Source organism: Puma concolor, chromosome A1 (genome assembly GCF_028749965.1).
Source record: "Puma concolor isolate L17-30 chromosome A1, mPumCon1.1.hap2, whole genome shotgun sequence".
Taxonomy (NCBI): domain Eukaryota; kingdom Metazoa; phylum Chordata; class Mammalia; order Carnivora; family Felidae; genus Puma; species Puma concolor.
This window is the reverse complement of record NC_141667.1, coordinates 35,408,923-35,424,440: the sequence shown is the minus strand read 5'-3', so window position 1 is coordinate 35,424,440 and position 15,518 is coordinate 35,408,923. Positions and strand designations below refer to the sequence as shown.

The following is a 15,518-nucleotide window of genomic DNA, read 5'->3' as shown; positions in this document are numbered from 1 at the left end:
GTTTTAGTTCTGGTGTTACAGGGGAAGAAAAGATTTCCTCGATCTTTTTAAGGTCCCCAGATGGGTCTGAAAAATAAGCTGACAAAGGCATTAACAGAAGAACATACACATTTATTTAATAAAAGTTTTCATCTTCTATCTGAGGGTTTTGTGACCCGTTACAAGGAGAAAAATGGGGAGAAGAGCAGAGTGATCTCGCTTATGCCATTTTCTCAAACTCCTTCAGCCTAAAACACTCTACATGTTAACATGCCATATTTTGGGGTAACCCATCGGTGGTTACCTCCATAATTTCAAGTGAATGCTGAAACTGTGATTTGGTTGTTTATCAGTTTTCGGCAATATCTATTGTCTCTTTACTACTCTCCATTTCCCTTCCTTCCTCCCTCCCCATCTTGAGTTTTATTACTATTACTTTTCTTTATCTTTGTAACTTTTTATTTTATTTTTTTTTTAATTTTTTTTAACGTTTATTTATTTTTGAGACAGAGAGAGACAGAGCATGAACGGGGGAGGGGCATAGAGAGAGGGAGACACAGAATCGGAAACAGGCTCCAGGCTCTGAGCCATCAGCCCAGAGCCCGACGCGGGGCTCGAATTCACGGACCGTGAGATCGTGACCTGAGCTGAAGTTGGACGCTCAACCGACTGAGCCACCCAGGCGCCCCAATAACTTTTTATTTTTTAATTTAATTTAATTTAACTTAATTTAATTTAATTTAATTTAATTTAATTTAATTTAATTGTTTTTACTTTGAAAGAGACAGAGACAGCATGAGCAGGGGAGGGGCAGAGAGAGAGGATGAGAGAGAACCCGAGCAGGCCCTGCACTTTCAGCACAGAGCATGATTCGGGCCCAAGCTCATAAACTGAGATCATGACCTGAGCCGAGATGGAGAGTTAGACGATTAACCAGCTGAGCCACCCAGGCGCCCCATCTTTGTAACTTAAAAAAAAAAAAATGCTCATCTATTTATTTTGAGGGAGAGAGAGAGCAGGGGAGGGGCAAAGAGAGAGGGAGAGAGAATCCTAAGCAGGCTCTGCACTGTCAACACAGAGCCCAATGTGGGGCTCCAACTCATGAATTTGTGAGATCACCACATGAGCTGAAATCAAGAGTTGGTCGCTCAACTGAGTCACCCAGGCGCCTCTCTATCTTTGTAATTTTGAATAATATATCCACTTTCCCATCCATTAGCCTATGGATTCTAGAATTTAAGTCTCCTCTGTATGTAAGATATAGACAGGATTCCAGACCCCTTTCCTTTTTATCCTCTATCTGTGTCACATCAGCTACACTTTTATATTTATGTGACTGAGAGTGATAATGATAATTCTGTAGAATAAGACTAAGGCTAAGGAGAAGAAGCAAGAGGAGGAGGAGGAGGAGGGGAAGAAGTAGAAGGGGAAGAAGGAGGAGGAGGAGGGGGAGGAGGAGGAGAGGGGCACTTGGGTGGCTCAGTCGGTTGAGTGTCTAACTTCGACTCAGGTCATGATCTTGCAGTTCATGAGTTCAAGCCCCACGTCGGGCTCTATGCTGACTGCTCAGAGCCTGGAGCCTGCTAAGGATTCTGTGTCTCTCTCTCTGCCCCTCCCCTGCTTGCACTCTCTCTCCCTCTCTCAAAAATAAACATTAAAAGAAAATTTTAAAGCTCAAAAAAAAAAAAAAAAAAAGAATAAGAATAAGAATTTTCTTTCATGCTCTCTTCAAGGTGGGCTTTCTCAAACCGGGCTGGATAATTATTTTGGGGACTCTCCTATGCATTGTAGATTGATTATCAGTATATCTCTGGCCTCTACTCAGTAGATCATATCCAAGAATGACTCCAGATATTACCAAATGTTCCCTAGGGGAGGGGAGCAAAATCGCTCCCTACCTTCAGTTGAGAATCACTGGTCTAGTAGAATCTATGGTATATCCAAAAATTGAAAACCAGAATAGCTGGAAAAATTCTAAAGTACCCCCTGGCCCCAGAAACTAATTTCCCATACATGCCTTCTCCCAAACACTAATGTAGGCATTGCAGTGAAGGTATTTTTGCAGATGTAATTAAGGTCACAAATCAGTTGACCTTAAGACAGGGAGATTATCAGCATGGGCGTGACTTAATCACAGGAGCTCTTTAAGTCTGAATCTGGAGGTCAGAGACAAGGTTGTCAGACTCAAAACATAAGGACTCAACATGCTACTGCTGACTTTGGAGATGGAGGGGGCCAAGTGAAGAGGTTCAGGGAAGCTCCCCACACCTCCCCCACCAGAGTGACACTTTGACATGTGGATTATTTTGACCTAAAGGCACTTGAGACCCTGCGGCCTCCAGAGAAATTTTTGCCCCTCCCTTACCTACAGAGAAGAATCTAAATTGGGAGTCTTTCCCAGAATAAGTGTCATTGACAGAGACAAATTTTGTCTGAGAGACCCACCTGTATAGCAGGGAAATATCTAATTCCCAAACATTTGCTCTTCTTATCACCCTGTGAAATACATTTCCGTCTTCTGAAATCCCAGACCCCTCCCCGCTTCTCCTTAGTTCAGAATGACATCTGTACTTCCTTTTGCTTGTCTTTGGAATTTCCATGTCTATGTGGATTTCCCTTATGTACACTTACTAAATTTGATTTTCTCCTGCTAATCTCTTTCACGTCAGTTTGATTCTCAGTCCAGCTAGAAGGATCTTTGAGGGGACAGGAATTCTTCCTCCCTGAAACAAGTCAGCTGAGAGCAGCCTTTAGCTGGCAGTTAGCCAGGAAACAAGGACCTCAGTCCTACCACCACAAGGAACTGAATTTAGCCAGGATCAGGAATGAACTTGGAGCAGATTCTTTCATGGAGCCTCCAGAGGGAATGTAGCCCAGCCAATGTCTTGATTTCAACTTTGTGAGACCCTAAGCAGAGAACTGTCATGCCATGTCTGGACTTCAGACTTACAGACTGTGAGCTAATAAATGGGTGTCATTTAAAGGGGCTAAGTGTGTGGTACATTATGCAGCAATGGAAAATTAACACAGTCAAAAAATGGCACTTGAACCGTCCTGACTATATAAGTTTTGTTTCCTGCTGAGCCAAGAAGTGTGTTCGTTTAATACCCTTCTCTAACAATGAACCATATGTGATTCACTATTCAGGCAACTGGAGTCTGATGGAGTCTTTCTGGGTTATTCATGTGGCGTAGACATTTTGCTTCTTTCTCAGGCATGGCCAGGCATGCAGATTTTGTATATCTCTTCTTGTTTTTGTCAGTCACTCATTTGAGGTATCAAGGCTCCCCCTACTAATTACAGAGAAATCTACATTTGTGCACTAGAAGCTGTTCAAAAGTCTAAGATTTTCAAGTAATAGTGTTCTTATCTCTTTTGCTGGAGAGAGCTGTGCTCTTCAATAATGCAAACTGTCTGCAATATGTCTGCCTCCAAATACATAAAATCTGGCAATGGCCTTCTAACAGCATAGCCCCCAGCTTTCCTTTTCTGAGATAAAAAGCTGCCTCTGTGTTCTGGTCACCCTGAGGTGGTGGATGAGTTTTATATTTGCCCCTTTTGAGGGGGGAAGACTACTGAAGCTTTCAGTCTAATCTAAGTTGAAAAGGATCTTCCATTTTGTAAATATGGACTCTATGTAGCACCATTAAACGTCCACTAACTATTCCAGTCCAAATTGGGTTTGCTAGAAGACAATCTAGAATACTTCCACTCATCACGAGGAAGCTTGACTAGCAAGTGTGGGAAGGTGGGCAAGGATGACCTAAGGCTTATTGTCTTATAAGACCTGGATTTTTATATGATCACAGAACAAATAGAACTACGGCGTGTGCTTCACAATTTATATAACCAATTTGATGCTCTTTTGACAATTGCAGCACTTCTTAAAAATATTTTCTTTTATTTTAAGTAATCTCTACACCCAATGAGGTGCTTGAACTTACAACCCTGAGATCAAGAGTTGCATGTTCTACTGACTGAGCCAGCCAGGTGCCCCATTATAGCACATTAAAAAAAACAACAAAAAACAGTTATAAAATCAGGTTTTCCCTCTGGTAAATTTAAGAGAACTCCAAGTTCATCCCATCCTACCCCAAATGCTGTGATTATACTCTTTCTCAAAAATCACTGAAAAATAATTTGCTTACATGGCATATTGTAGCTTTTCCATCTTGTTGCCTGTTCTACCTCTGCATAAACCACTGAAAGAGTAAATATCTCCTTCCTTCGTCCAGGGTTTGGCACTTAGTATGCACTCAGTAAATATTTACTGATAAAACTTATGTAGGCAAGAGACCTCTCATTTGGCCAGTTACAATGAAACCACAGAACAGTCATGCCCTCCTAATAACAACCACCCACTACTGAAGGGTGAGAAAGGTACTAAGGGTTAAGTTCTGCCAAGACCTGGGCTGGGAGAGTATATTTAATAAACCAGTGGGACTGGGCTCCAGTGTTCTCTAGCTTTTCTTAATCTCAGAATTTTTATGTTCTTTATCTCTGCCCTACAGCTCTGATACAAGCCTGTCCATAAAAATGGACTTAATCTCCATTTTTGTTCATCTTTCTCTGAGGGCATAGTACTCTGTATCAGTGAGTTAAAGAAACTCCTTTGCAGAGGAGGTAGAGCAAGAGAGGTGGTTTCTGTTGGGTTGATTTTTGCTAAACCTAGATCACAGTGCAGGCACGTTGCACCATCTGCAAGAAAATCTAGGTTTGGGAAGAAAATGGGATCATGGAGGCCTAGGGAATTATAAAGAGTGAGGAAAACAGATGATTCCCTGTTTGATTCTCCACTTTTAGAGTTGCCCTTGGACCTACCAGCATGAATTAAGTTAAAAAGACGAAAATACCAAGTGTTGACAAGGATGTGGAGCAACTGGAACCCCTCTGTTTACTGAAGGGAGTGTAAAGTAATAAAATCACTTTGGAAAACTGTCTAGAAGTATCTACTAAGGCTACATACCTATGCTATGGCCCCCAAATCCTACTCTTAAGTAATATCCAGTTAAGTGAACATACTCACCAAGACACACGTACAAGTTCACGGCAGCCCCAAAATGGGAAACTACCTAGTGCCCATCAACAGCAGGATGGATAGATTTAGAATGTTACAATCATAAAATGAAATACTATCTGACAACGAGGAAGGGCAATTTATAATTCATGCAACAATATGGAGGTACTGACGAGGGAACAAGATTCAATGCAAAGGAATCAGTATCACAAACGCCAGTAAGGAGCAATCTGTCAGGCTTAGCTTTTTGCTTAAGTTCAATTCACTTTATTGTCAGCTCTGGTTAGTGATTTGAAGATTTGTATGGGAGACATCAAAAATGCCCATTTCTAGACTTCATGGGTTAGCAGATAGGCAAATAAAGTTTCATAAATAAAACACGCAATGGCATACATATATAAAATATTTTGTATTTATGTATAACACCCTATGCGACACACACACACACACACACACACACACACACACACACATTTTGCTTTTGTGAAAAATTACTGTCCTTTCTTTCTCCCCTCCTAAGCCCACCCCCAAGGCATCACTTTGTTCTGTGTTGCTCTAATTAAACATGAATCACCTATGGGGCGCCTGGGTCTTTCAGTCAGTTAAGCAACTGACTCTTGGTTTTGGCTCAGGTCACGATCTGATGGTTCTTGGAATTGAGCCCTGTGTTGGGCTCTGTGCTGACAGCATGGAGCTTGCTTGGCATTCTCTCTCCCTCTCTGCTGCTCACTCTTTCTCTCTCTCAAAATAAATAAATAAACTTTTGGGAAAAAAATCACCTATGATCTTAACTTGTATGTAGAATTTAAGAATCCCCGAACTCATAGATCCAGAGAATAGACTGGTGGTTGCCAGAGGCAGGGGGCAGGAGGGTGAGTGAAATGGGTGAAGGGGTTCAAAAGGTACGAAATTCCAGTTATAAGATAAGTAAGTCATGGTTATATGATGTACAGCATGGTGACTGTGGTGGATACTATATTGTACATTTGAAAGTTGCTAAGAAAGTAGATCTTAAAGGTTCTCATCACAGGAAACAAAATTGTAACTATGTGGTGGTTAATGAAATGTATTGTGGTAATCATTTTGCGGTATATGCATCTATCTAATTATTCTGTTGTACACCTAACACTAATACAATGCTATATGTCACTTATATCTCAGTAAAAAAAAGTCTCAATGTTTTTTAGCAAATAAAGACTACAAATAAGAATTCTCTGGAGAATGCAGTGCTGTTATTGTTTCAATGATCTCAGCCTCTTTGTTTCTAGGCAGAAACGGGCAGTCACCTTGCAATGGTGATTCACTAGTCTCAGTTGTTCTGTGAAAGGTTTCTTGAGTGGCTTCCATTTGCCACAAAACTGAAAGGTCAGTGGTGAAGGCAAAGGTCACGGCAAGATCTCCCTCTCCCCCTTTCTGGCTTAGCAGCCGTTTCTTCCACAGATCTACGCAATGTTCTGGGAAAAAAGTATACGTCTGGGAAAAGGGATCAGCACTCTAACTGGACTGCCGAAATGGGAGTTCAGGGTAACCTGCCAAAACCCACTGGCAGGCAAGGCACCAACCGCTACTAAGAGAAACTAACCTGAAGGGCAGGATTCTTCTCAGCTGGTGACTTAGGCTTGATAAACACAGGCTCGGTGTCCGAGTATGGAAGTGGATTCTTTCTACCTCGGTGTGTGGTTGAGAGGCAAAGCCCTCAAGACCCTGCCTCTTAAGTGTTAGTGTCTGAGCCTGTGTGTGACCCCGGAGAGCCATGACTGCGGGAGCCAAAGCGTGGAGCATTTCCATACGCTGGTCTGTGCCTCCGGGCGGGCCGGTGATCCTCTGGGTTCCATAGTACTGGGAAAGACTCATGAGGACAGGAGCCATGTCTCCTGTGTTCCCAGCTGCATTCTTGGTGCTTAGCCCGGTGTCTGGCACACAGATGGTGCTCCGTGAATATCTGAGCACAAAGTTGAGCATGATGAAGGATACAGGATTCAGAATACAGCAGCAGCAGCACATTTGTGGTAGCAAGCACAGCGGCTGTGCTGGGAGACTCCAATCTCTCCCTTTACCTGGTGTTTGCAAAGGAGGAGTGTTCTACTTTGCACTGGATTCTTACACTATTCAGGCGGAAGAGATAGGCCTTGAGAAGGAAATACTCTAAATGTGAATAAAGGTAAACTAATTTGCAATCAGTTGATTGGAAAAATAAAGAAATCTAACTGTGTTTACACCCCAAGCCAGTGGAGCAAGTCTTGCTGGTTGCATAAGGTATTGTTTCAAATATTTGAACCCTGTAGATCACAAGTGATGATTCCAAGACGGATTCCTGGAGGGGACGTGCCCGAACAAGGCTTATTTCAACTGGGTTTGTCCTTAACACACCCACATTAATTTTTTTACGTTAGAAATAGCTCCAGATTCCTCAGTGGGCTCAAGTTACTTTTCAGGGGTAAAAGGAAAATCTCAGCATTTTTAGTTCCCCAAACCAAATCCCCAAATCAGGTCAACTTTCCCGTATTTCAGGCTGAGAAATCAGAGGCAGTAAAGACGACAGCAAAAATACTATCTGGCACTAACTAATATACTCTCAATAACCATTATGTAAATAATTCCAATGAAATATTAACTTTAATAGCCTTGCTTGAGTTTTTAGGGAGTTAAAAACTGCTACTTAAAACCCACACATGCAACTTAAAAACTGTATGTGAATCTGTTTTTACAAACTAAACGGCCCTGAAGTACTCTGAAATACTTAGAAACTACGTCAGTATTGAATTTATTGTTGTAAGCTGAATTAAATTTTAAATGAAGTAAGAGAGTCCCTTAAAGAAACGTTTCCGGGGCGCCTGGGTGGTGCAGTCGGTTAAGCGTCCGACTTCAGCCAGGTCACGATCTCGCGGTCCGTGAGTTCGAGCCCCGCGTCAGGCTCTGGGCTGATGCTCAGAGCCTGGAGCCTGTTTCCGATTCTGTGTCTCCCTCTCTCTCTGCCCCTCCCCCGTTCATGCTCTGTCTCTCTCTGTCCCAAAAATAAATAAACGTTGAAAAAAAAAAAATTTTAAAAGAAACGTTTCCAAATATGTCATTTGGTAAAAATGAGTATTATTTTTTTTTAAGAGCTAATGTCGATATTTGATTTTTCGTTTGCACAGCATTGCGTGGTAGGATTGTTTTGATCAGACCTCACTTACAGCCTTGTAGAGAATGTTGGATTGTTGATCTGCAAATGGCAATAAGAAAACCTAGCTCAAAAGATTGTTGTGCAGTTAGAGAAGGAGATACAACACCTAAAGAATAGCCTGTCTCTGAGAAGAACGGTGATGCGCTGTGAGAAAAATCTGACCGACTCTTGCTGGCTTAGAGCCATGGGGGGGGTGGGGGGGGGGCGTCCACCCTGAAAAAAAGCAACATCTGACCATGAGGTCGGTGGAATTACACCGTATCTGAATTGAGCATCAAAATAATGTGTCCCTATCTTTTAGTCACACGTGCTATTTGTTCCCCAGCAGGAAAATAGCTTCTGTTTCGTTGATTTGCACTGGGCAGGGAAGAAGTTTGGGAATGTGGCACAGCCTACCCGCCCCCCTTGCCCTTTCTTTACCAAGAGACCTGGATGGGAAGAGCTGGAGAGAAAGAGAACACAATGAAGGGTAAAGTACAGCAGCAGCTCTTCGTGATAAGGGAGTTTGTAATGTTTTGTTGTTTATTTTCCCTCTGCTTCCACTTTTCACCAAGCCTGCTTCCCCAAAGCCATAGCGGAAGATCGACAGCAGTAACTGTTTCGGGCTCTCCAGTGTTCTCGGAGCGCGTCAAATCACTGAAATTGAAGTGTAGGATGATCATCCGTGGTATACTCAATTATGGGCCCCCGTGCTTTGTCTTTCCCTACCTCCACAAGTCACTTTGCAGTTCCTGCCGCCAAAGCAGAGTGTATTTCCCCTCCTTTCGACTTTGCACTTGACCCCATGATTTGCTTTGGCAAGTTAGCAGATGTGAGGTAAATAGAAACTCCAAAAGTCCTTATGTGGCGAGGCCGAGCCTCCTGCACTGTCACTGGAGAAGAATCCTCCCCTCTGTGCAGCTGCTTCCTCAAGTCTGGATCCCAGAATGAAAACACACGGAGAAGAGATCTGAGCTGGCCAGACCCACAGCCTGAACGGAAGCTCTCTGCTGAACCTTGCCTAAATCAGTTGGCTAACCTGTGGACGTGCGAACAAATAAATGATTGCTGTTTTAAATCACTGAGTTTTGGAGTGATTTGTTATACAGTGGTAGCTAACACACCACACTTCTGGTGGAAGAGAAGTAGAGAGAAAGGAATACTTTTTCATATGGATTCACAGATTCATATGGATTCATGGATTCACAGGGGAAATGCTGCTCCATCAAAGGCTGGAGGAGAAGAAAATATGTAATTGGGCCAGGGTGACAAGGAGACTATAAGAAAAACAAGATAGGGGCACCTGGGTGGCTCAGGCGGTTAAGCACCTGACTTTGGCTCAGGTCATGATCTCACAGTTCATGAGTTCGAGCCCCATGTCGGGCTCTGTGCTGCCAGCTCAGAGCCTGGAGCCTGCTTCAGATTCTGTGTCTCCTTCTCTCTCTCTCTGCCCCTCCCCTGCTTGTGCTCTGTCTCTGTCTCTGAAAAATAAATAAATGCTAAAAAAATTTTTTTGATTAAAATTTTTTTTTCTTAAAGAAAAACAAGATAAATCTGGAGGATGAGAGAAAATAAGAGAAGTGTCACCCCTAAGATTGGGTTGTGCAAAGTGACTTCCTTTCAAAAAGCACAGTATGGGGAGGGAGAAAAGAGTAACTTGCAAGTGGAGAAACCTGACAAACACTACCTCAGCCAGGTGACCAGTCAACGTTACCACTGGTAAGTCAGGCTGATCGTGTACAACCTGGGCATGATGTGATGAGAATGGTGTCTTAGCCTCTGGTCTTCTTCCAAAAACCCAAAACCCAGTCTAACCATGGCAAAAACACCAAATTCCAATTGAGGGATATTCTGTAAAACAGCTGACCAGCACTTCTCAAAACTGCCAAGGTCATCAAAAACAGAGAAAGTCTGAGAGGAGGAGAATTGGATGAAGATGGTCCAAAGATGCAAACTTCCAGTCATAGGATAAAGAAGTCCTGGGGCTGGAGTACACAACATGGTGACTCTAGTTAACACGGCTCTGTGGTTTGAAAGTTACAGAGAGAGGGGCACCGGGTGGCTCAGTAGGTTAAGCTCCAACTTCGGCTCTTGTCATGATCTCGCGGTTCAGGAATTCGAGCCCCACGTCAGGCTCTCTGCTGTCAGCACAGAGCCTGCTTCGGATCCTCTGTCTCCCTCTCTCTCTGCCCCTCCCCTGTTTGTGTGCACACGCATGCTCTCTCTCTTTCTCTCAAACATAAAATAAAACATTAAAGGGGCACCTGGGTGGCTCATTTGGTTGAGCCGCTGACTCTGGATTTCAGCTCAGGTCATGATCTCACCATTCGTGGGATCGAGTCCTGCATTGGCGGATTGGAGCTGCTTAGGATTCTCTCTCTCCTTCTCTCTCTGCCCTTCCCCCTGCGGTCTCTGTCTCAAAATAAATAAATACACATAAAAAAATTTTATAAAGTTGCTGAGAGAGTAATCTCATCAAAAGGAAAAAACATTTTCTTTCTTTCTTTCTTTCTTTCTTTCTTTCTTTCTTTCTTTCTTTCTTTCTGGATCTATATGATATAATGATATTAACTGAACTTATTGTGATCATTTCATAACATATGGAAGTCATGCGAACATCATGTTGAATACCTTAAACTTATACAGTGCTGTATGTCAATTATATCTCAAACTGGAAAAAAATATTTAAAAGCAAAGCAAAATGATACAGGGAAATTCTGAGAAACTGCCATAGTTAAGGCAACATGATGATGTAATGTGGTATCGTGGACGGGATGCTGAAGAGAAAAAAGAGCATTAGGTAAAAGCTGAGGAAATCTAAATTAGTTCATGATAATGTATCAATATGGATTTATTAATCATGACAAATGTACCATATGTAGGATATTAGCAATAGGGGAATCTGGATGTGGGGTATAGGAGAACTCTTTGCACAATATTTGCACTTTTCTGGAAATCTAAAACTCATCTAAATTAACAGGATTTTTTTTAACAATTAGAACACTAGATTTTCTTAACCAAATTCTCAGTTTCTGCCTCAAAGACCTTCCTTTTTTTGCTTTGATTTCACTCATTGACATCTCTTCCTTCTCTTTCCTCAGGGCTTGGAAATTCTAGCTCACTCACCTCTCTTTGAGAGTGTGTTCAATTTCTCTTCTTGCCCTTCATTTGCTCCCATGTCACCTGCTCTTATCCTAGTACATCTGGCCAGTTTTCCTGCTCCTTGATTTGTGAGTGTCGGTAGCGTGCTGCCCTGGGCAGGGCAAGACAGAGCAGGTCTGGGCGGCCAACCTACTATCATCTCAGCAACTCCAACTTTGTCACCTGAAAGAGCATATCTTGTCTCCTTTGAGCAGAGATTATTTCTTTGAGGAACTGACAACATAGCATTCTCATCTCAGGCGCTAAAAAAACCTTAGAAGTTAAGAACATCATGGCAGGAACTCTGAAAATCATTTGGCCTACGCTCTCATTTTAAAGATGAGGGCCAGGAGAAAAATAAAGTGAACAGGATTAAGTTCAAAACCAGGTTTCCTAATTCAGAGATCATGTGTGCAGTTAGTTGCACAACATTTTAAGAGAAATAATGACCCAGATCAATTACATTCATATCAGAAACGAAGGATCTACTTTGGGCAAAGCATTGTACTAGATGCTAGAGGTAATAGAGACATGATCCAGAACTGTCTCTGCCCCAGGGAGCTTTCAATGTAGGGATGGGTGGGAAAGAACACCAATATGTGGAATAAACATAATATAAGCAAGAATAATACATGTGCCGTAAGTACTATAAGGTTGTGAGGAGGGAGGCATGACATCCAACTGAGGATATCAGGAAAGGATTCATGGAGGGGGTTTCATTTGTGGTGGACTTTGAAGGATGGGTGAGATCTTGATGGGTAGTGTTGGGGGCAGAGGCGGGGAGTGGGCAAGACATTGGAAACAGAAGATCACAAGCCAAGTCAGAAATGTGAGAAAGGGTAGACTGCATTTGAGGAAAAACAAGCCACCTGGTTTGGTTAAGAAGAATCTTCAATAGATTAGAATAGTATTCTAGAGGGCTGTCGGTGACTGTGGCTTTGGTATGTAATTCTGTAACTAATAAGGGATGCCCAGTTTGTGCCACTGGTAATGAAGATGTGGTGTTTATCACTACAGAATAGTAAGGTCAGAGCCACACTTTACCTCCAATGCGGAGACACAGCGTAAGAGTAACTGGAGGAAGGCATGTCCTTTGAATGAGGTGGGAACAACTGGGGAACCCAGAGTGTTCTATGAAGACATGAGGCTTAAGTGGAACAACACAAGTATAGCCAGTTAAATGTGTGAGCAGTGAGTTATGCAACACGATGAGGGTGAGGCTGGGAGGCTCAGGACACTACAAATAAGGGGCTCATTTTTCTGGAATATTCTCTCGAGCTGAGCATCAAGAGGGTACTTAAGGAAATGAAATGGACACAATAGAAACAAAATTCCAAAGTGAGTGCTGGAATAAGTTGCAGATTTTCAAAGGAAATGCTCAACCACTAGTTTCATAATTCTAAAAATACTCCCCCTGTAATAAGGGTGTCATGGACGGTCGCATGTATCGGTTGAGTCAGACGACAGTACCCAGCCACTCAATCAAACACAAACCTAGGTGTTGCTGTGAGAGTATTTGGCAGGTGTAATTAAAATCCAAAGTCAGTTATTTTTCGTGTGATTCTCTAGATAATCTAGGTGGGCCTGGTTCAATCAACTGAAGTTGAGAAGCATTAAGAGCAGAGCTGAGGTTTCCCTGAAGAAAAGAAGCGTCACCTGTGGGACGCAGCTTTGACTACTGCCAGAGTGTTCTAGGCTGCCCTTCCTGATGGCCTGCCCTATGGATTTGCCTCCACAATCATGTAAGTCAATGCTTTGCAATACATTTCTTAATATATATCTCCTATTGGTTGTTTCTCTGGCTGAACCCTGACTGATCGAACGAGTTGAAAGAGGAATGCTCGAGAGACAATTTACTGAGGATAACGTCTTTGGACAGAGATTTTGACCTGCGTTCCCTGAAGTGGGGGCAGCCTGGACTGATGGCAACCTCAGAGGCTGAGTGGTGGGCTTGCTCCTTTAGCAGAGGAGCCCCTGAACCCAGGACAGAAGCTTCCAGGTAAAGGTATGAATGAAACATACTGACATGTGCTTCCTAGTGAAAGCTTACTAAAATGATCATACATGGATTTTCCAGAAAGCCATAAATCCAGCGGCACCTGGGTGGCTCAGTCGGTTAAGCTTCTGACTCTTGGTTTCAGCTCAGGTCATGATCTCACAGTTTCATGAGTTTGAGCCCTGAGTCGAGCTCTGTGCTGACAGCATGGAGACTGCTTGGGATTCTCTCTCTCTGTCTCTCTGTCTCTCTGTCTCTCTGTCTCTCTCTCTCTCTCTCAGCCCCTCCCCCACTCACGCTGTCTCTGTCTCTCTCAAAAAGAAGTAAATGTAAAAAAAAATAAATAAATGAAAAACAAAAAGCCATAAATCCATAAAGATAGGAAGCCTAGAAAAAGGGACAACAGGACCAACATCTTGGCAGCAAGGGGATAAAGGTGTGGCAAAAATCCCAGCAGAGCCTGTGGTGGACCAGGGAAGGTCTTTCTCTGAAGGGCCAGGCTGATATTGCAAGTTACTGCATGGTGGAGAACAGGGGGCATGCTGTTTCTGCAGGCTGACTGCCTACAGGAAGGGAGAATTTATCTCTCGTGTCTTCTTCCAAAGCCTCTAGTTAAGTAAGTTACTCCTTCCTGCCAGGGGAAGGGAGAGAAAGTAGGTATGGAGAGGCCAGTAGAATTACACAGTCATGTCCTCCACATGCCACCCCCTTCCCCCCCAATAAGGTCTATGCCATTTTTTAAAAGTGTTTATTTTTGAGAGAGAGAGAGAGAGAGAGAGAGAGAGAGAATCCAAAGCAGACTCTGCACTGGCAGCAGAGAGCCCCACGCAGGGCTCAAACTCACGAACCATGAGATCATGACCTGAGCCAAAGTCAAGAGTTGGATGCTTAACCGACTGAGCCACGAGGTGCCCTAAGGTCTATGCCACTTTTATGTTTTTTCTGGGTTTCACAAGGACTGATTTTAAAAAGGCACAGGCACAGTTGGATTATAACACATATCAGTTAAAACCCCACATTCAGAATCTCCCAATAACAAAATAGAGAATGAAATAGCTTCAGAGGATTTTTCTTTAACATAAAATTAAGTATAATAAATTCAGCAAAGTACAACCATAGATAGCTAGCCATTGTATTGGCCACCATTTCTGGCTGGTTTCAGTAGAAAAGGGATTCATTGCAGTGATGTTGGGCCTCATGGAGAGCTTCAGGGAAGGCTTAAAAGGCAGGATTGGAAAATGGGCAGAAATGAAAGGAGGCTAGCCAGCCAGGAAGGGCCTGCCTCCCCTGCCGAACACACACCAGGGCTGTGGCTTGCATCACTGATCCTGAACACACTTTTGGCCTTTGCTCACCATCACCCCTCCCCAACCCCCGCTCCACCCCACGAAAATGGATGGTGCAGCCACTGTCAGAAAGAATGCTCTACTTGCTTTGCTTCTTTCCAACGCTAACTTCAGGTTCAAAGACCTAGGTGCGTGCATCTGACAGGCTAAATCCAGGTCATGTACCCTCTCCCTGTTAGGTGATGTGACAAAGTCGGTATCTGCTGTTCTCACCTGATTGTGGGAGGGAGACCATTCATGGGGAATTTCCTAAATATAGGAATGAGGTCCACAGGCTCAGAGGTGAAGATAAAAAAATGACAAATGCACACTACAACACTTTTCGGCAGTGGTGCCTACAACCAAATATTCTTGTGTATTAAGGCAAATCATACCTGACCCCACCATTTTGTATTCTATAGTGCTGTTATGATCACCAGAGAGATAAACACAAAGTGCAATTTATCAGGAATTAAAGTCCACAAAACAAAATGTTAGTACAACAATAAATCTTGGTTGCAAGGAGGAGAATCAAGGAAGAAAATAGCTAAGACAGGAAATATGGAAGTTCTCATGTGCACTATATCACACGTTTTTGCTACTTTTTAAACTCGAAGCATTCGTCATGTGAGTACAGTGATTTAACATCCTCTTCTCAGTTCAGAAATGGAACCTCAGGCCAATATTTAAAAATGGCAACCAAACTTTTATTTCTTCCTGTCTTTTTCTTAAGTATTCAGCTTCAGTAACAATGTTCATAAGTGTTCTTGGCAGATTGCCCCTTAATTATTCTTTATTTTAACACTCGCTACAATTCAGGACTCTCATTTGGAGATTAAGGTTATGCTGGAATATAAACAGTTACTATTTTAAAATAACGTTTGCACGGTAGCATTTCCTTTCCTTGGTTGGAAG

General features: G+C 42.8%; 1 long non-coding RNA gene across 1 annotated transcript; it reads left to right on the top strand.

Moving 5' to 3' along the window:
• Positions 1-1,478: 1,478 nt before the first annotated feature.
• Positions 1,479-9,587, top strand: LOC147584100 (uncharacterized). Its single transcript, XR_015241083.1, has 2 exons — positions 1,479-7,157; positions 8,717-9,587. It is a non-coding gene; the product is annotated as an uncharacterized LOC147584100 (long non-coding RNA).
• The last annotated feature ends 5,931 nt before the right edge of the window (positions 9,588-15,518 follow it).